Source organism: Phyllostomus discolor, chromosome 6 (genome assembly GCF_004126475.2).
Source record: "Phyllostomus discolor isolate MPI-MPIP mPhyDis1 chromosome 6, mPhyDis1.pri.v3, whole genome shotgun sequence".
Taxonomy (NCBI): Eukaryota; Metazoa; Chordata; class Mammalia; order Chiroptera; family Phyllostomidae; genus Phyllostomus; species Phyllostomus discolor.
In genome coordinates, this window is record NC_040908.2 from 153,770,170 (window position 1) to 153,792,233 (window position 22,064).

Genomic DNA, 22,064 nt, shown 5'->3' on the forward strand with positions numbered 1-22,064 from the left:
TCTTTGGAAGGTTGTTGCACAGCAGGTGTCGGCTGTAGTGACTGGGACAGTCACAGAGGCTGGAGCACTTCTGGGTGATGCCTCTGAGTAACTGTGAACCCTGGGAATGTCGTCGTCTCAGCTGGCCCAGGCTCCCGGTTTCTTTCCCCTCCAGCACTTCGATACCCCTGCCCCCCTCCCCCCGTCTCTCTTCCACCCTCCGGCGCCCCTTCCCTGGGCTGCTCTCTGCTGTGGGCAGCACTCCGCTGGGTGTCCCGTTTAGGCCAGCTTCCCTTTCTCCTGAAAAAAATTTAGTTGGGCTTAAATGTCAAAGAAGTTTTAAAAAATTAAGAAGATTTTCCTGATATTGGTACTGTGCTTATTTCTTTAAATGGATTTCAAAGGTTTTTATTTCCATCAAAATTGTCTGTGTAGGAGTCCGTGCAGGAGGCAAGGTTTGAGGGGTTCTTGGCATTGAGTATGGAGCTGGGCCGCGCATCCCCTTTCCGTTTCGGCAGCCCCACCCGCAGGCAGAGAGCCTGCATTTAACCTGGTCCCCAGAATGGTCCCAGGCCTCCCTCCGGCTGAGGGTAGGCCGTCCCCTGGCTGTGTGGACTGGGGAAGGGATCTGGGCTTCTGACAGCTTCTTAAGTATGCTCATTTCATCCTCTGGTCATTATCCCCGCCTCTCCCCCACTTGGGGTTCTGCACTAGAACTTGGGTTTTCCTCCGCGCTCTGGGACGCAGCGCTCAGGGGCCTGAAGAGGCAGCTACGGCTTCTGCTTTTCAGCTCCCGAATTTTGTTGCTGTGACCTCGTCTGCCATCCTCTTTACCTTAGAGCAGTTATGCCTGAATTTTTAAAAAATTCCCTTCATTGTCATTTGGGTTTTAGAAAGGAGTAGAAGTTAGTGGGTGTGTTCAGGCCACCCCCTTTATTCTGACTGAGCTCCTTAAACCAAGAGAGGGTTGCACCCACGACAAGGAAGCCGGGGGTTCTTACCTCCGCCTGCCTGCGGTGAATGCTGGCTCGGCTGGCGGCTAACTCTGAAGGCCAAGGATTTGCCTTCCCTGGACCTCAAATCTGTAAAACAGTTGGGCATCCTGCTTTGAAAACAAACCACAGATGGGTTTCAGCCTCCCTGTAGTTTTTTCCTAGCATACTCATGTTCGTTTTCAGTTTCTGGGCTCCCCAGTTTCACTTAACTCATGACCTCATCTGAATGTCAGGGAATCAGAAAATCAGTCTAGAGATCTCTCGAGTCTTGATCTAAACCCATGGCTCTTGCAACATGTGCAGAAGAAGATGCTATTCGAAGGGTCCTGGCGTTTGCGCTGCTTGTGTTTGCATGGCTTCCTGATTTACTAACATAACTAAATAGAGAATTGTCTGCTAAATCAGATACATTCTGTTATTAGAGTATAGTCTAAGAAAAACAGCCGAGAAAACCCCCACCTTCATGCAGGGAGAGACTGGTTTCCGGAGCAGAACTTGGCCTGGGCAAACTCACAGAACGCCGTTGTTCCGTGGGAGCGCGGCGCAGGAACCACGGGGCTGAGGCAGGCGCGGCTGGCCGTTCGCAGAGGCGACTTGGCATCACAGAGCCGTTGAGAAGGAGTGAATACACGCCATTTAAAACAGTGTACTTCCAGGTTATTCGGGTTCAAAGAGACATGCTTGGAGTCAAAAGACTTGGGTTTGTGCCCTGGCTCTGTCCCTGTGGATCTCGTGACCGTAACAAGTCACCAAGGTTCCCTGGGCTTTCGTGTCCTTGTTTATGAAATGAAGGGTGGCCAGGCCATTTCTCACTTTCCATTCAGCTGTTTGGAGACTCTGAAACTCTTGTTCTTAGAGAGAATATTACTCTTCTCGACCGCATTGATGATTGAGGTCATCTCTTCTGAACGCCTCTGGTCGTTAGGGCCGGTTACCCCCTCTGGTGGTGAGCACCCTGCATTACATCAGCCTGCAGAGGAGGTGAGTCCTGGCACCTCCTGCCTCCCTTTCTGAATCCCCTTCTGCTGCCCGCTGCCCCTTTTCTCCGTGCTACACTCAGACCGTCTGAAGCATTCGTTCCACTGCAGTGCTTCATTTAGCTCGCTTCCCTTTCTCCGAGCATTCTCTGTTCCAAAAATGACCTCTTTTCTCCTCCCAATCCCAGATTTCTAGACTGGACTGATCTCAACCACAGGTGAGAGCGTCTGGTTGAACTGATTCCAAGACAGGTGTGCAGAATGACCAGGCTCAGCTACTAGAGGCCAACGCATACTCTCATCCCAAGTTGTGACACCAGCAACGTCTCTGGTCATTGCCAAATATCCCCTGTGGGACAAAATTGCTTTGATTGAGAACCACTGTTCTGTTGGTAGTTAAGGTCTCATCTCTCTAAGACCAGAGAGAGTTCTTTTGTTCTGTAGGACCCTTTCCAGATTATATTAGACATTTTGCCCTCTGTTTACCATGCGTTGGTTTAACCTGACCTTGGCAGTGGTAACTGAAAACATAACATACACCTTGTTCTGGAAAGTTCTCACACCTTAGTGAATTCCCTGTGGGGAGGTCAGATTTTGACCTTTTTGTAAGATAGCCATAAACTTTCAGGGAAATACCTGCCCCATCAGTGGCTGGCACGCTAGAGCCCCTGGTCAGCGTGCCAGGGTGACCCGAGACTGAGGGACAGAGAGAGACTCCTGCTGCGCAGCTCAGAGCCAGCTTCAGGGGCTGCCTGGACAGTTGTAGCCAGCAGAGGTCTCCATCCACTTTTAAGTGACTGGTTTTCCTGCTGACGGTTTGAGCGCGTCCAAGAAATCCTAAATCCTAAACGCCAGGAGCTGCTCTGGTGTTTCACTGGGACACGGCCCTCCTGGCCACTCCCTCTAGAGACTGATTCTTTCAGATGCGGCAGAAAGAGTGCTTAGCACAGATTTTGCTTTTGCTAGATGGAATGGAGCTGAAGTTTCCAAATTGACCCCCCAAAATCTGGGGTAGGATCTTGATGACGAAGGCGGTGCAGCAACATTTTGCAGCTTAGAGTTCGGGATCAGAACGGCTGCGGTCTGACCGACGTGTGCAATGGTCAGAGCCCTTCCCGTGACTCGGGAGTCGGGGTGCTGCAGGGGGGACACACGTTCACCTAACAAGGAGTGGCTGTGTCCTTTTGACCTTAGATGTGACAGAGAAGCAGCCATAATGTTAACTACAGGGCTAGGGCCTAAAGCAAGTAAGAGTGCAGTTAAGCCAAGATTTTTGAAGAAAAGTACAGCCTGTGGCTCTGTCATCTACTCCTGCAAGGCAACGGCGAGGAGGGTGGGCTGGCACATGTGGCGCTGGCCGGGCTGCGGGTGGCTTAGAGCTTTTGTGTGTGTGTGGGTGCGTGAACAGCCAGTTCCTTCAGTTAGTAGAGGATAATAGGACAGTATCACTTGGCCTTCTAGTGTCCTATGAGCTAAATGAACTAGTTGATTAATTTAGGGAAGCCCTAATTAAGCGGTTTTCCCCCAAGGGAGGATGATGGGAGACAATGAGAAATCCGCGATCCTCACTCACATGGGCCTGGCAGTCATCTTGTGGACATATGGGTCTAAGTACAAAGAAAGTTGAGAAGACGGGGCAGATTTTTCAAAGTGTGTTAGGGGTCTGCAGTGGAAGGAAGAAGGTGTGGGACAGGGATTGATTTATTGGGGAGGTAGCGTTTGTGGGAGGCCTTGAAGGTGGAGGATCCCGTCACCCGTCCTTCTCACAACTGCAGGCAGGAAGAAGTATGCAGCCAAGTATTTTTCTTTGGTCACACAGAACATGCATATCCCCCGCCTCCCTCATCACGATGGGAAAGAAAGCAGTCTGGGATCTTGGAAGGCTGGGTGGACGCTAGACCGCCAGACCGCGTAGTTAGAAATGTTTGTGTGGATAGGGAGGAGAGTGTAAGTGGATCCCCAGTTTATCTGTTGAGTGGAGTTTCCAAACATTGTTTTATTGGTCAGTGGCTCCACCAGCAGTGACCTCTGACCTCAGCCACACTAGGAGGTGGAAGTCAGGAGCCTGCCTTGCCTTTGAACTCTTCTTTGTACTCAATCCACCGGGAGCCTTTGAGGTGGCAGAAACTTCCAGCATCTTCTTTTCTCTCTCACCTTTGACGCTTGGGTGAGTTGAAATAGCAATTCCTCTGCAGTCTCTTGCACTGACTTATCTCAGTGGGCCTTCGTGTTTCCTGACCAAGCATAGCAAATATCTGGGCTGTAGAAGTGCACTTGGAGGTATAATGGGCTGACCAGGGAAAAGGCAAAATGCTTCTATTTGAGGAAAGAAAGCCCCAGGCGTGTGGCACTGTCGCCTGCTGGATGGTCGTTGGGCCTTGCTGTGGTGGGGCAGGGAAGGGCCTCACAGACCGAGGAGCAGCGAACCTGTGTGTGCACCGGCACTCCCGCACCCCACTCCCAGGAGCGCCCCTGCCTCGAGGCCCGCCTTGTATCGTATCCATACACACTTGCAACGCTTTGAATTCTCCAGTTTCCACAACCAGAGTAGTTTGGAAGTCACACATTGGAAGGGTCTCTGAGATGACTCATCTGCCAGCCTGGCACACAGGGAGAAGGTGGAAAAGTTATTTTAGAAACAGATCTCTCAGCACATCGGCTGCGCGGCAGACAGCTCTGCAGGCTCCGCCGTCCCGCCCGCTGTGCGCGGGCTACGTCGTGGTGAGATGGCAGAGGCCCTGGTTCAGAGAGGTGCAGCTCGTTTTTCGTGTTTTGGATTTCTGACCCAAATGGGCCTTCCCCTCGGTTTGAACATTGAACATATCAATAGTTTCTTAAAGTGGAGGAAATACAGAAATTGCTATTCCATGTGAGGCCTGTGAATCTTTAGGCAAAGGTTTAAGTTGTTAATGTGTATGCGTGTGTGTGTATATATGTACTATAAATGTAGATTTATACTATTATACTATAGCATAGTATATATAGTGTACAAATACATATTATACTTTTAAAAATATTGGCTCATATATTTTATGAATTTTTCTGTCTAAAATATTTGTTCTTATTTTTAAAAAGTGTTTTTGTGATTCACTTAAAAGATGTGAACACTCAGGTGTCTAGAAACCTCAGCAGCCCGGATGGATGTATTCTCTGAGGGTTCCCTGTGCTGGGCTCCATTCACACTCCCCACGCCAGCACGCACCAGTTTACAAAGCAGACTCTTTCAACAGGGGACAGACAGGCGGTTGGAAGGGTAAGGTAGAGTTTGAGTGTGAAGGAACTGAGGGTGGAGAGACATGAGGTGCTCCTCCCAAGACCGCGCAGTCCGTGAGGGACAGACAGGGAGCACAGGCTACTTTGCTGCCCGCAACATTATTCAGATCCCTGTGCGGTGTGGCCTGGGGCTAAACATCCGAATGAACTTCCCAGTGATTCAGGCTAACTGCTTATTAGATAGCCTTTAAAAAGTGATTACTTGGGACATTTAGCTTGGACACATCCCTGGAAATATAAAGACTGCGGAAGAGATTTCACTTCTGATTTCCAGAATCAATATTGTAACGCCTGTCATTCTTTTCCCCCCAACTGTGAAATTGAACATTTTTTATATACATAAACTGAACTCTCAAGGCTTTTAAAAAAACGCCTAAGATTCCTGCCTCCTTTCCCCCTCCCAACACTCCAGTCCCAACCTGCCACTCCAAGCTGTGTTTCCCAGTCTCGTGATTTCATACTTGCCCTAAACAAAGCTATTGGATTGCTCGCCCGTCAATAAAACACATCGACCTGCTCCCTGGAGTTCTGTCTGTGAAACAGGCAACCCTGGTGCTGATCCACAGCCCGGCTCCTTGGCCAGTGGGGGATCCTTGGGGATAAGTGTGATCACTTTATGGGATATTTTGAATTTCATGATATTTTTCAAAAGCACTGCGTACTCTGTGTTTGAGTTTTCCTGAACGTATAAATCCATATTGTGAAGGGGACTGGCCAATGTATTGGATGTTGTTTAAAGCAGGATAAAATAAGGACTTACTTAACTGGAACTCTTAAGGAAGAGCATTTTTATGTGTTTTAACTTTTTCCCCCCAACTTTAGTATTAAGAACCTATTGGAAAAAGACTTTTGCCAAGTATCTGATGGGAAGCCAAGAAAAGCATTTTAATAGAACAGTCTTAAATTTATAGTGCTCTAGGGTCTGTAAATAAATTTTCTTGTCTTTAAGGTTTGGGCTGATTTGCAGTTATTTCGTATGGCTTCTGAGATTTAAGTCCTCGCAGCGCAGATGGCGGGACCGTGGAGCTGCTTTCCTTGGCAGCCGCGGCGTCCCTCGTCCGTGGGCAAACACGAGTGCGCAGTGTGTGGGGCCTCGTCTGTGAGCGCTCACTTACCGCGTTGTGACACCACCTCTGATGGTCCTCGTGACTTTTCCTAGGGCGCCCGCCTAAATGCTCTCTAAATTTAAGAGAGTCAGAGCCCTTAATTTCACAGTGCAAACCAACCACCCGCTTTGTTCCTAGTCGTACAGACGTGGTGAGGGGGTCTTACAGGAGGGGATCCTGTCTTTAGGAAATCCCTCGGGAGTGCTGGGGACAGCACGTCCAGTGATGTTCAAGTTAAAAGGTCAGACGTGCTGTGCAGGGAGTCGTGGCAGGGGGAGGGGCGGGGGGTGTCAGGAGTGCATCAGGGGGTGACGGGGGGAGTCTTCAGGACTGGGTAATCTCAGAAGAGAGGGCGATGCTAGGTGAGCACCCCAACCTCCTCGGGAGGGCTGACCTCTGTGAGAAGGACCCAGGAGGTGAGATGCAGCAGATGGGGGCGGGGACTTTGAATGCCAGCGGAGAACTCTGTAGAGAATCGAAAGGAAAGGGTAGTAGATGCCAAGTGAAGAGTAATGAGAAGATCCGTGCTGAAAGGGGAGAGCAGTATCAATTAAGGAGATTTAGGAAAAAATCAAAGAGCTGAAAGGGACCTGAGAAAGTATTCAGCCCTTTCTCCATATTTGACAAATCACGAGTGAGCCCTGGAGTCGGAGTGGTCTTGAGTTGCCAGGCGAGCCGAGCCCAGCTGGGACCCGGGTGTCCTGCGTCCCAGTCCCACAGCTTCTTTTTCCCACGTTGTCGCTGCTGTGTTTTCCAGACCGAGGGCCACCCGAGGGCCGTGCTTCGGTAGCTGCTCGTGAAGTTAAACCAGTGGTTCATGACTAGCATTTTATTTTTTTAAAATGAAAGATACTAGAAAGGAAAATACCATCGCATTGCATAGTAAGGGTAAATATTTCCCGAAAACTTTGTTTTGGTTGTGTACGTGTATGTGCAGTGGGTTGCAGTGTAAAATGTGTTTGTGTGTTTCCTAGTGTGGGTCCTACTCCAAAAAATTGAAAAACGTTGGTAGTGGAAGGCACATGATGAGCTTCTGAGTTGCAGAAACCTGACTTCATATCCTCAGCTTTGCTGTCTGGCTACCAACGTTGGGACTTTGGGCAAGCTACCTGACTTTTCCAAACTTCAGTTCTTCTTAACGCAGACCTGGGACTAATAATAGTAGGGAGCAGTCGCACGGGTCAGTGAGACGGTTGACTCACAGCATCGAGATTCCCGTCTGTCTGCTTCCCGCTGGCAGCCATTCCGGAGAGCTCCGCCCGGGTCTGCCTTTGGGTATTGGAAGGAGCCTCCCGGTGTGGAGCTGGGTCTTCGGGAACCACAGTGAATTACCAGCACGGACGTATTATGCATTTGCTTCTGGGCTTGGAAACTGGAAACAAAATTTATTCCTGCGGCTTCTGGTAGACTCTCTACATCTTGACATGGAAAGAGGTTCACCTCTCTGTTTTTCTGCGAGGATCCGAATGACTTATTAAAATCCGTGGTTTTCTAGCTGGCCTGAAATTCATTGGCACATTTAGATAAAGTGCTGTCACTTTTTCCCCTTTCCAGTGAGAAAAAAAAAAGTTATATTGTCTTTTTGCCCTCTTTTAGTGTGTCCTCTGCCAGATCATGATTTTACTCAGTTTTTGCACTAAAAAACTAAAAGAAAGAAACAGAGAAAAGTTAAAACCAGGATTGACATTTGGGTGGTGAACAGTTGAGGAATCAGAATTTATTGGGTATGAACTAAAAATAAAGGAAATTTTTATGTGGGTTTAAGAGGACCAGTCAGATTATTTTTTAGAACTGGCTGGTGGTCGCATCCTGCCGAGTGGAGAACGAGCTCTTGTACACAACCGGCCTGGTGCTGTCTGCTTCTCCCCTCTCCCGCCCCTCTTCCTGCTGCCTCTGCCTCCCTTCCCCCGCGCCTCTCTGGCCGGCTCTGCCCCGCATTTGAAATCCCGCCCGGAGAGCAGAGACCAGCGCCTCATCCCAGATGAGTGGGGCCAGGGGCTAAAACCCCGCCGTAAATCTTCAGCTCATTTTAATGCCACGTTAAAACGGTGCTAGCGGCTGGTTTCCGTGGCCCCTGCCCTCTCTCTTTATGGGCTCCTTGGCTCTTCTTTGTAAAGAGGCCCTGCGGAGTCATTTTAAAGTTCTTATCAGTTTGCTGACAGCTATATGGGCCTTGCTGCCGAGTCCAGGAGCTCAGGCGGGCGTGTGAAACTTCTGATATTAAAACTGAAGAAAAATGCCAGGCAGAGGGGTTGGTTGGTGCAGCTGTGATGGGAGGTGAAGGCCCAGCAGGATAATTAACCTTTGCGGGTCCGGAACTTCGCCGTCGGTGGGGTGCATTTCTCTTGGTTGGTAGGGGCAGGGCAGCAGGGGTTAGGCGAGGGGGGATTTTTTTGCAAGGGCTCTTATTTTCAGCCCCTGATTAGAAATGCCATTCTGTTGACAGTTTGTGTTTTCAAGCTTCAGCAAGTGAGGCAGGCAGCCCTGAAGAGTCAGGGGAGCCTGGTTTACAACGTATTTTGTTTCCTAGAGGCCGTCTGACTGGCTAGAACTCTGCTCGCGTGTCTTCGCCAGCTGCAGCTTGCGGTCTCTCTGTCCACAGGATCACCGTTATCGGCTTTAAAGGGACTTTTCATCAGTCTGCCTCGCTGCGCCTTTCAGACTGGATTGCTAGCCCCTGGTCATCCTCCCAGAGTGCTCCATGGGAATGCCAGGCCCCCTGTCAATGTCAGCCTGCGGTGCTCGGCCCTTTCTGCCCCTCTGTGACCGAGACGGGGACTGGATGCCGCTTCTCCCTCTCCCCTGCCGCTTTTCCTTTCTCTCTTTGCTGCAACATGCTCACAGCAGACAGCGGAGGGGAAGGAAAAACCATTACCTGGATCTAGGCCAGCAGCTTGATGGGAGCTTCAAAATCTCTGGCACCTCCTGACCAGAATGTTTTTCCAGGCATTTCAAAGAGTGCATCCTCACCCGCCTCCTCCCAGCTTTCCAGCCTGGGTTTCCAAAGGGGCCCGGTGGGTGGGGTGCGCCTTCACCCACCGGGACTGCAGAGCCGCCTGCCCTTTTTCTCCCAACTAAAGCTTTTAGGAACAGAGTGGTAGAGATAAGCAAAATCCAGCGCATATATATTTTTAACTGCTTTCTACCCTTTTGGCATAAACCCATTATTTTTCCTTTTTCTAATAGTTTTGGACATGAGCAGTTTTGCAAGTGTGTTCAATTTAAAATAGCCATTTAACTTGAGTTTGAGGCAAAAAGCAAGGAATTTTTGTAGTAAGTTAGTGAAATTATAGAGCCGTTGATCTAGGATTGATGATTTTCATTGAGCAAACAATAAAAAATACTGGTTTGTTTTATTACTCCTGTAGCTCCTGTGGGGAAGGTAATCACGTATAAAAACCAAACGAGCAATAAAACAAAATAAAATGCCCCAGACTCCAAAGCGATAGAACTACTTTTTTTTTATACATTTCTGGGGAGTGAATTGATATCCTATAATTAGTTAAGAAGTTCCGTAAACTGGGTGCTGTTGCTTACAGTATAATTTCAGCAAAGTATTAAAATGTTTCACAAATACCTTGGAAGTTCTCAGTAAGTGTACGATTATGATGAGTCTTCGTTGCTCAGCCCTTGGAAGGGCCGGCAGGTGGATGGGCCCTGGTTCCCCTTGGGGCCCTGGGGAGGCTGGAGAGTGGCCTCTGTAGTCAGCCTGAGTGGCTCAGTCCCTCGTGACGAGCCCCCATGCTGGGCCGTTGCTTCAAAACATGGCCTCTGTAATAAAAGTGTTAATTAGTTTGCAGCCTGAATAAGAGTTGCCTGCCTCTTTGGGGCTCTTTTCCTATGAGATAGGACTATTTAGGAGGCATTTCTGAGAAAGATTTACTCATTGCAGGCCTTGTGAATTCATTCTATACCTACTCAGAAAAAATATGTAGGTTTGCTTACAAAATAATAACTAGTAAATTATGAAGCGTTGACATGTTTGTTAAAGAACTCATTGTGTTCAAGTCTTCATTAAGGATTAAACTAATCCATCGGAGTTTTGCCTGTATTTACAAATGTTAATATGGATTATTTCATGTAATATATAGCTCTCGACATTGCAGAGATTGAGAGAATTTGGAGTTGCATGACTGTTTTTGTCATGGCGTAATTTTCAGTTTTATAACAACATAATCTTACGGTTCGGTGCTACTGCTCTGAGAACGTTAGCAATCACGTACTCACCTATCTCCACTTAAAGATCTGTAATGCTGAACCACACGGGGTGGGTGCAGAAGTAGCTTCACAGGAACCGCTTCCGAGGGTACAGTTACCTCTCCCCTTATGACTTAGAGGCTAATCTGGTGTATTTACATAGGGACTCCCGTTTTATTAAGGAATTTAATAGGAGGGGAGCTGTTCACTTGCTATCTTTCGGATTCCAATACTTTTTATTAAAAGGCGCAGGTGTTTTCCTGTCACGTATTTGAAGTCCATCTGTGTATTGAGGTGTTTTTAACTTTCAGATTGATGTGACCAGGTCTTGGTGATCTGTCTGTGTCGTCTGTATTTTAGCGAGGTCTTGCAGTGATGCATGTTGGCATTCGATAAGAAGGAGAAGACCCGGTGGCTGGTGGCAGACCAAAGGGTCGGAATAACACACTCAAGGGTTGCAGTGCCGGGCGGGCGGAGGGGACGGGGTGGGGGGGGGGGCCCGACTCTACTCCCTCTGGCTCGGAGCTGCCACACGTCCGTGTCCCCCCGCATCTGTGCCCGGCGAGTTGTGGCTGACTTTACGTATGGCGTGACAGCAGACGTGAGTTTCAGAACGCTTTTTGGGGTAACTTGCAGATTGGAAACTTGAGAAGAGGAAGAATCCAACTGTCCGCTCAGCTGCCACAGCAGTTTTTAACTGGGAGAGGAGGGAGGGATCCGAATTCCCGGTGGGGACCTTCAAACTTTACACGTCTCTCTTACCACCGCCCAGATTCTTACATGCTTCCTGGGCGGGGGGTGGGGACATGCGTTTCTCTTCACAGTCCCCGCCGTGATGATGATGAATCCGAGGCACTCTTACCTGTCAGTGTGTCGTCCTGGGGGCGGGGAGACATTGAGAACCACTGTGGTAGCCCGCGTGGTAGCTCTTTCAGCCTTCTCCGTCTGTTCAGAGTCCCAATCTGGGGAACACGCCTTGGGGTTTCTGCTTAGAATCAGCAAGAGAGCTCATGTTCATAACAACCAGAAGAGGGAGCTTTCCAGCACAAGCAGCTTGTCGAGGACGCCCTGCCTCTGGTCAGGTGGGCGGTGGTCAGCCGCACTGCACCCACGCTGCTCCCAGTTTCTTTTTCTGGGACTGTGTGGGGGGACAGGGGGAAGGGCTCTGTGACCTGACTGCGGAGTTAGTATCCACAGCCCCAAACAAAAAACCTTCCAAAGAAGATCTCCTTCGCTTCTCTGGAATCGTTACTACGTGGGAAGCAGGGGAGGAGAGAACGTCACCCTAACGTGGCATGACGTGATGACAGCTTTGGGGATGAAGTGAGCCTTCACGTTCTGTCTCCTCAGTCCCCCAACACGTTGCGCTTGTGTGTGTATCTTAGTGACAGGGGGCAGGCCTTCCAAGTTGTGCCTGGTTCGTGAGGCTTGTTTTAGGTTCGCCTTCTCTAATCAAACAAACAGGCTTGCTTTCTCCCGGTTCTAGCATAGCAAACATGGGAAATCTCACCCCAGGCAGATTCCTTTGCAACAAGCTGACCCAAGTTGTGCTCTTATTTATTTATTTTTGATGACAGACCTTGATTAAAGGTTTCCCGTCCACCTTTCAGCTCTTTTATGGACCAGTCAAGAGTCAGAGCCGGTCAGCTGCTAATCACCAAAGCAGCTCCCCAATCTGACCCAGGGAACAGTGGGACTCAGAGGCGTGGATAACTCAGAACTCTGGGCACAGCGGACATCAGTCTCTAGTCTCCTTGCTGAGAAGGTTTGACCAAACACAGTTTTATTGGTCAGTGGCTCCTGCTTTAGTAACCTCTCACCCCTCCGGTTCTTGGAGGTGCAAGTCACTGGCCGGCCTTGCCTTTGAACTCCTCATGGCTCCTGCCACCTCAAAGGCTCCCCGTCAGAGGCCCCTGTTTGGCCTGGGATCTCTCCTCCCAGCAGGATGTCAGCAGTTGGGAAAACTGATCCATCCTTAGAACACTGACATATTTGAAGGTGATACCCCTGAGACTGGAAACCTGTGGCTTTCTGTTTCAGGAGCTGTCTGTCATATGTCAAGGCACATGACTCAGGCTACCCCTTTTTTCTCCTCCATTCCTTCTTGTTTCCCAGAGGACGGGAGATCATAACTTCGGAGCATTCCCTGCAAGTATTCCCAGAGTTCTCCCCTGCCTTCAAGCTCCTTGACCCGTTTTTATTCTGACGAGCCCCAAGTAGCATCTATTCTGAAAGAATTTTTCTTTTAAATAGCACTAAACCATGAAAATTGTAGTCATCTTGGTGTCTGGGCATCTAATTATAAAGGAGGCACAGTAAAAATACAATGGGGCTTCCCTGTTGGAACCCGGTGCTCCCAGATCAGACGAGCCCCACTTGTAAGAGACAGCCCTGCTGGACTTTTCACTGCCTTCTGGAAAAATCGCATCTTGCGAGGAGACGTAGAAATGTCATGGGCTGCCCTCCCACGCCTGCTCGGCTTCCTGCCTGAGCTGCGGAGCGAGGGCTCTGGTACTGAGAGGCAAAGGCAGGGGCCCGTGGACGTTAGATGACTTCAATATAACTTCTCTGGCAAGAAATCAAACTTCTCATCCTAAGAGTATTGGTAGCTCATGCCTCTTCTACTCGTGATGCCTTTAATTTAGAAAAGGAGCAAAGGATCTCCTTTGAGGCCCTCTGCTTTTGTAGAATTCAAATAGAATTATTACTGAAAACTCTTTTGCCAAAAGGGCACTCTGGCAGGCTCTTTTTCTGCCTTGGAGAAAAGGTTAAGTTTTTAGCAGGATACCGAGGAGGCTTCCAGGGATCAGAAGAGCCAGGCCCGATTTTACCATGGCCTTATTCTGCGGTCGTGAGTGTGGTCTCGAGCTTACGTTTTCCCGTTGGCGAAGGGGAGGGGAGAGTTAACATTTCTCCTGGGTCTGGTACTGTATCGGGAGCCTCCTCAGGAAAACCTGATGAGATCGTTGTTGTTCTCATTTTTATAAAGGAGCAGAGTAGAAGTTAGAAGTTCAGAGATGGCCTGAGGTTACAAAGCTCAAGTGGCCAATTTGAAATTGGGAAGAATTTGTAGCATGCAATTGAAAAGTATGAAGTTTATTTATAAGGGCCTATTTTTGTTTAGATCACCTTCTGAATTAGTATAATTATCTGAAGTATTTACTAAGTGCCCACATTTGGTAAGATCCTGTGCTCGATTCAGAACTGTACAAACTCTGGTTCTTGTTCTCAAGCAGCCGGCATTCTTGAAGGGGGTGGTATTGGTATGCACTGCCTGCTGATGTCTGTGTTAGCTTGCTGGGGCTGCTATCACAACACCTGATAGACTGGGTGACTTCGACAACAGAAATGTATGTTCTCACAGTTCTAGAGGCTGGAAGTCCGATGTTGAAGTGTCAGCAGGGTTGGTGGCTGCTGAGCCCTCTCTCCTCGGCTTGCAGATGGCTGCCCTTCTGCAGCCTCTTTCCCTGCCATCCCTCTGTGCATGAGCACCGCCGCCCCCCCCCTCCCCCGTGCTTCTCTGTGAGTCCAGGTTTCCTCCTTTTAGAAGGACACCAGTCCGACTGGGTTGGGGCCCACTAACGACTTCATTTTAGCTTACTGTATTTTGTCGTGTATAATGTGCACCCATGTTTTTGGCCCAAACTTTCGTGAAAAAAATCTTTCGTTTTAATTTTTTAATTCAGTTTTTAATTTATATTTAGAAACAAAACTAATTATCATATTCAAAGGCATTATTTTATATACGGATATCATTATTGCTTTCTAGAATTGCATTTTTAACACATACGCATAAATAAAAGAATTTAAAAACATTTGTATAGATACGGAATTAGTACTATCCATGTATAATGAGCATCCTTATTTTTCCCTCAAAATTTTAGGCAAAAAATGCACATTATACATGATAAAATACAGTAATCAGCTCTTTAAAGGCCCCATCTTCAAATACAGTCCCATTCTGGGGGACTCGGGGCTGGGGCTTCAACATGTCAATTTTGAGGGGACACAGTTCAGCCCGTACCAGTGTCTGTGTGAGGCACGAGGACCAGAGTCAACAGGTGTCACTTAGTGGCTCACCTGAGATACAAGGGGTCTTGCTCTTTACTGTGGAATTTGCTTCTGAGGTGTTTTTCCCTAACCCTCTCTGCGCTCCTTCCCAGGTGTGAGCAGTAGGGATGAGGTGAGTCCCAGGGGTGGGGGAGGAGGGGAGAGGAATGCTGTGATCACCGCCTCCCTCCGCTGCACAGCTCAACACCGAGCGCTGGCCTGCCCGGCTAATGCGGGATTTGCAAGGTGACCGCCTGGGACACCACTGTTCAGTGAGGTGGGACTTGTGTCATGGCTCCCAATCACAACAGGATGGCACATCTATATTAAAAGAGTTTATTAAGACCCATAAATGCTCAGTTTTTATATTGTTTTGTTTTGCTCTGTCAATGGAAAGAATCTTAGTGGTGAGATTTTTTTTTCATTGAAATTTGGAATATCATAATTGATGTTTTAATCACAGAAAGAGACGGTTAAAAGTGTAACATTATGTACTAGATTGAGAACTTTGGGACTTTAAAAATGTTTGAGACTTCAAAAAAGATTTAACTATGCAGAAGGCCTCCTGTCTGTGAGAAAGGCGACGCCTCATTCTTCAGCCGCATCACTCCAGACAGTCGATTTGGGAGCAGGAGGGGCGGAGGGTAGTAAAGGAAATAGGTCGGTGAAAACAATGCGTCTCTATTTCTAAAGAGAAGTTGTTGACTTCTCCTGTAACCGTACATGCCTACTGTGTGCTGACTCACATGAATACTTCATCTGGACCAGCCACACACCCCAGCTCATACGTGTCCACCTGGCCTGCGGGGTCAGTTAGCATGATGGGTAATTTAGTGGTGGATTGCAATGAGGAAGAAATCCAATGAACAATTTTTTTTTGTTTTTGTTTTTAATGACAGAAACCTTGTCTCCTTGGTCAAGATAGACCAGGGCCTTAACTGTTTCATTTGTCTGTTTTTTTTTAGATTGGATTCGCCTTGGCCAATAGCCAGAGCACAGACTCTTTAGAATATTGAGACACAGAAGCTTCTATATTTTGTAAAACCTGTAAATAATCTCTTCAAAAGGCTTCCCTATTGATCCATTAGTAAACCTGAGTTTATTCCCACCATGGGCCTTTTATAGCAAGCCGGCGTATCTGCCTTGGGTACTAACAGGCTAAGCCTAGGGTGCGGGCCGGATATCCGTATCTCACTGACTTTTTTCCCCTTGTACTTTGTGTGTATTGTTTTTCTATAGCAAATTCATTGCCATTATTGGGGAAATGAACATTTTATATTTCTGGGTCTAAGATATGTGCTTTATCTTTAATGAAGTGGTTTCTTTCATCTGAGCAGCGAAGCTACTTCTCAGATGATGTGGGACTTCCTCCCCTCCGAAGGAAGTGATTCCCAGGGGAATCGTGAGCGGAACTCAACCTGGGGAAAAGGCACATCCCCGTGCCCAGAGCAGGCACGAGAAACCGTCGTTTGGTGGTGGTGCGCATCTCTGTTCGTCCTGTTCTTTCCCTGATTCTTAGTCTGTGATTCCGGACAAATCACTTGCCTTCAAATGTCTCCATTTTATCATGTTCGTTTTTATAATCCTTACTAAGGGCTAGCTCTTAATCGTATTAATAATAACCAATGAAAGAGATGGGGTGACAGTGGGGATTTCATTGTCTAGGCATCTGCACCCTAAATGTTGTTGAGGAAACTTCTTGGTTATACAGTTTTTCTCAGGGGGCTCTTCCAATGACACTCAAGATAAGCTTGTAACAGTTCTTGCAGCTGTGCTAGGTCAGAGTTTAAATGCCTCTCTGGAATTGGCTGAAAGCATATACGAAGAGTATGGCTGGGAAGGGGAGGCCTCTGGGGAAGCTGAGCTCCACAGAGAGTTAGGAACCTTGAAGTCTTTGGTTGATTCCTGTCGTGAGCTGTGTGGACGCAGCTCCGCACGTGTTCCAGTTTTACTCGAGGCGAGTCAGGAAGTCTAGAGGAAGGTCGGACCGGTAAACCCCCACAAACCTTTCAGAGATCTGTTTTCTTACCCGTAACATTGGGTGAATGTCCTTGGGTGGTAGGGTTTAAATAGGTTAATGTGGGTGCAATAGTACTTAAAATAGTGCCTGGTACATAGTACGTGTCTGGTTTAAGCCTCACACATTTACTGAGCTCCTGTTTTATCCTAGATACTGTTTTGAGCGCTGGGGGTCCTCTGGTTAAAAAAAAACAGGTGAAAATCCCTGCCTGCGTGGAGCTTACTTCCTCCGGAGGGAGTGAGTGCTGGGTGGTGATGGAGGCAGAACCAGCCGCGGGCATTAAGCTCGCTCACAGTTACCACCCTTTCTCCAGCGCTTGCCGTTGTCACTGAGCTCAGTCTTCTGGGACGTTCTTGTGTTGATGGTGGTTTATAGGCTGCTTCTCCTGGCCTTTGCTTTCCTCTGAATGCAAATGTCTCTCACTCTAAATCCTATTGCATGAGTTAGAAAAAGAAAGGGATGTGAAATCATCATTCTTTTCGTGACTCACCTTGTCCCACGTTCTGTATCCTCTCTCTGATGTTAACTTAGGCTTTTAAACTCTTTAGAGGAATCCACCATGTAATCTGATGCCATGTGAACTTGCAGATACATACTGACCCTTGGAAAAAAACACCAGGTTTAATTTAAAACTTTGTGAACTTAAGGGAGCACACCGTTTTGCCATTAGAAAGTATCGCCATGGACTTCATTGTTCAGACCTCCCCCTCATGTTCTTGGGATGACCGAGGAATACGTGCTGCAGCCGTTTTCTCTGGTAACTGAGTGGAACTAGCTGCACGTTAATTCTTTAATCACATCCCATAAATACAAATACTGAAACCAGAGATGAACAGAAGGAAATACTGCGTCTGGATGAAATGTGCTTATCTATGTGCTTTTGGAAATTTTCCTATCAGCGCTGTTTCAGAATAGCATTTGGGTGCTGGTCCCTGTGCTTGCTTGTTTTCCTGACCTTTGAGTGACTCACAGTTTTGGATGCAAGAATGAGACCTAGAACTCCTACAAATTAAGCTAGTCAAAGGGGAAGTTGTGCATTCAACTGTTCATTTGAGATAAGGCTGCTGCTGATACTGAGAGTTCTTCAGAAATCCTTGGGAGCGTGCCGGGGAGACGCGGCTGGGAGACTGAGTGACAACGTCTTCGTCCCAGTGCCAGGAAAGTAGGGCAAAGGAAGAGATGGTTAGCACACGCTAGGAGCGGAGAAAGTTAGACTTAAAGGTGTGAGTGCTGCCACGGCCAGTGTGGCACAGCTCAGTGTGGCTCAGCTGGTTGGGCGTCCTCCTGCAAAGCGAAAGGTCGCCGGTTTGATTCCCAATCAGGGCACGTGCCTGGGTTGCAGGTTCAGTCCCGGTTGGGGTGCCTGTGAGAGACAGCCAGCCGATCAATGTTTCTCTCTCACGTGGATGTTCCCTCTCTTTCTCACTCCCTTCTCCTCTCTCTAAAAAATAAAATTAAAGTGGAAAAAACACATAGGAGTGAGCACTCTGCAGCCGGCCAGGGGGCAAGGTTTTGAGCAAGTTCTCAAAGTTCTGAGAAGGATGAGAAGAAGAAAGAAGAGTCCGTTTAGTGTGACACAGCTTCATAACTGGGTTTGTTGATATTAAGGTGGTTTTTTTCCTTTTCATTTCCTATGTGCCAACTGGGTAGAGACTATTTTAAACAAGACAAAACAACAACAACCAATCTGTGGATTCTAAATTCTAGTATATTTTTAGAAGGCTGGGAATGTGGGATGAGGTAAAAATAAAATTGAGATTAAATCCTGGGAGCTATTAATTCCTAGCAAGAATGCCCGGGCTCTATGTGAGGTCCCAGGAGAGGAGCAGAAACATGCTCACTAAGGTGTGACATGTTAGATCTTGCACCGGGCAGTGGCTGCATTGGAAATGGTCCTCAGCTGTTCTCTCGCAGCAACACAGCTTAAAATAGAGGCCCCACCGGTCAGGCCACGTCCAGTTCCGCTTTGTTGCTGCTGTTGGGAAAGGCGAGTGGTGACCCCATGAGTGCTCTCCCCCTTAACCCGTGCTTGTTTTCAAGACCCTTGGGCCTTCCTCGGGAGGGGCTGCGAGAACCCACGGAAACCCCCGCCCTAAGTCTGTAGAACTGACGACGGGCCAGTTTCTGGAATCCCTGCCCTGAAATGGGGGCTAGTAATTTTTACTTTAGCTGGGAGGGTAAGCCCCTCCCTGTAAAGTCTCAGGGGGCAGAGAATAGATCCTGACTTTTGTGTTAAAACCGTCACACGAATTAGAAAAGAAGGTGGTGGGCCTTGGGGAGCCAGCCGGCGTCTATGGGGAAGACTAAGGATCATCTGGGCCGGGAGGAATTGGGGTGACGGGCAGCGCTCTGCCACCACTGCTTTCGTCTGTGTGTGTGTGCAGGTGTGAGATCTTGTGGGTGTTGCTGGGCTGGGAGAGTTCGGGCTTCTACTTTATGTATTGAAAACTTTTTTGTAGCTGGCTGCTTCATAGATTTTTATTCTATTTAGCTCTGACAGGTTTTTAGCTGATTCTCAAGGGTTTTTTTTTAAATAGCCAAACCTATGGAAAGCCGTTTGATTTATTTTCAATTTTTCTTCCTTTCTGTTATCTTATTAATTACTTCTACTAATTTTCTTAGGTTTCTTTCATTCTTTTCTAAATTATCAAATTGGATACTAAATCTTTATATAGTAATTCTGAGTACATAAGAGTCTAGAAGCAATTGAAATTTCAAAATTATTTGAGGGCTCACTACATTTCATCTCGAAGATCTTTAATGAAAAGTGGCTACATGCGTGAGATATGTTATCAGGCTTCAACTTAACATTTAAGGTAAGTGTCTGATTTTTAATTTTAGTGAAATTATTAGTGAGGAAAGGAAATATTTTAATATTTTTATCAGCCACAAATATGTATATAAACTAGGTTGTAATATTCATAGTATTCAGTGAATTCAATTTCATGGTCTTTATTTCTTTCAAAATACACGAAAAATAGTGTGCTGATTTTTTTGGTACTCCTTCCTCCGGGAGGTGGAGCTTAATTATGTCCGCCTTGAATATACGTGGAACATAGTGACTTGCTTCTAACGAGGAAAACACAGAATGGGAACAGTAATAACTTCATAATGGAGAAACCTGCAGACCCACCTTAACCGGGAGGCCAAGGGTCACCTCACCTGTAACGAGCCGTGTTGGTATCAGCTAGCTCCCTGACCTGACGTGAGGAGAAGGGCACGTCGCCTCTGTAGCATTCCCATAACCTCTAATGATCAGGAAACTTCAGATCAACCCAGGTTGAGGGGCATTCCGCAAGGCTCCTGGCCGGCGCTCCTGGAAAGTGTCAAGGTGATGAAAGATGAGGGAAGACCGAGAAACTGTCCCAGATGGAAGAGGAGACTAAGGAGACAGGACAGGTCAGTGCAATGCGGTGTCCTCGATTAGTTCCTGCAACAGAAAAAAGACTTAAGAAGGAAACTGAGAAAATCTGAAGAGAGAAGGTCTGTAGTTAACTTCTTAGTTTTGCTCACTGTGCCATGGTGACACACCGTAGTGATGCTAACCATTGGGGCGCTCCAGTGGCGCCATCAGTTAACGCGCAGTACTTACAGGATGCTACCACCGGGGGGAGCTCTGGGGTGAAGGGTGTTTGGGAGCTCTCTGTTCTACAGCTGCAGAGTTCTCTAAGTCTAAAATGATTTCAAAGTAAAAAGCTAAAAAAGAAAGCAATTACAACTTTTCATGAGAAAGAAAAAAAATATTTACACTTAACCAGAAAATTGTAAAATGAGCTCTGCTACTGTTATGTGAACAAATGTGTGTGGCTTTGTGTAAAATTCCAGCGAGCATAGTACATGTGGGTTCCTTGAGGGCTGTGTTCAAATCAGTGAGGTGATGGGGCTGGAGAACCCGTGCGAGGGGATGGAAAAGCGCCTCCAGAGGCATCACCGGCTTTCGGGTGGAGGGTGCGCGTGGAGCGGGCAAACGGCGTAGCTCCATGAGTAAGGGAGTGAGCAAAAGCACACGCGCACTTCGTGTATCGGTAAGGTATTTTAAATGGAACTATATTAACAAAATAAATGTTTTAAAGAAAAACTGGTGTACTGATAAATCCCAGGTATTTATTAGCCTTTTTTGTCGCCATTGTTTCGGAATTCTCTTTTTATTTTAAAGAAAGTGAATTCTATTTGTTGTTTATTGAATCCTCGAGCGAAGGTGTAAGAGGAGTTTGTGTACTTCCCCTCCTCCGCCGGAAAAACTGGTAACCTGGGCACCGTGCAATTCTCTGAAATGCTCAGCACTCGAGATGTACCTCTGAGGGTTGTGTTGATATCCTTTTTCCTTATTTTCAGCTGTTGTTTAACTGTTATGTTTATAAAAATGAAGTAAGCAAAGGAATAAACAAAACCAGTCTGGCAGTAATTCTCCACTAGAAATCGGGATGCTCGGGTTAGGAACTGGCCTCACCGTTGGGCTTTTCAGTCGTCCGGCAGAGGTTGCCAGAGCCCTCCACCGCTCCCTCCAGCCTGTGGGGACGGCATCCATGAAGGGCACGGGCTCCCTGCTCCTGCACGCTCACCTCTGCGGCAGGTTGGTGAGACACGGCCAGGTGGGCCCTGAGAGGCCACTGCGTAGGGGACTTCGGAAAGGCGGGGATGCGGGTCGGCTCCATTTGTCATGCAAACAAAGGAAAGGGCGGAACGCGCCTTTCGCGCACGTGTTGGTGAAGTCTTGGAATCCCTTTGGAGGTTTCAGATTCATCTTCAGACACAGCTTTGAAAAATTAATCCATGAGGTGTGGAAATATTTTCCAGCCCTTCGCCTGAAATAAATGGTTCTGTCAGTGTTGGTGTGTTAAGGGAAAATTTCCTATAGCTCACATCTCTTGAATTGCCTAGGTTGCTCCAAGGCAGGGCACTCTTGCATCTTGAAGAGCGCAGCTGTTTTTTCTGAACTTTTTGAGGGAGGTGAATGTTCTATTTACTATGTCTTGGTTCTCTGTGTTTCTTGAGTCTGTGTTTTGTTGTTTCTCATGAATTTTAGAAAACTCTCAGCCATTACTTCTTTAAATGTCTCTGTCCGATGCCTTGTCTCCCACCCCCTTCTGGGATTGTTGCAGGTGTGCTGGAACGTTCGATGTCGCCCTGCAGTTCTTGGATGCCCTGCTCTGTTTTCTTGTACTCTTTTTTCTCTTTGCATTTTGGTTTGGATCACTTCTTGCTTGCTTTTTAAAATTTGTTTTTAGAGAGAGGAGAAGGGAGGGAGAGAGAGGGAGAGAAACATTGATGATGTGGCAGAGAAACATCGATCGGTCGCCTCTCGCACGCATCCCTACCAGGGACCAAACCTGCAACCCAGGCATGTGCGCTGACTGGGAATCCAACCGGTGGCCTTTTGCTTTGTGGGATGATGCCCAAGCAGCCGAGCCACACCAGTCAGGGCTGGACCATTTCCTTTTCTGTTTCCAAGTTCACTATTCTTTTC

The 22,064-nt window shown here is 47.6% G+C and overlaps 1 protein-coding gene across 1 annotated transcript in view; it reads left to right on the forward strand.

Annotated features, from left to right (window-relative positions):
* Nucleotides 1–22,064, forward strand: part of EXT2 (exostosin glycosyltransferase 2) — a 127,836-nt gene that overhangs the window by 29,834 nt on the left and 75,938 nt on the right. The gene's annotated exons all lie outside the window — the stretch shown is intronic.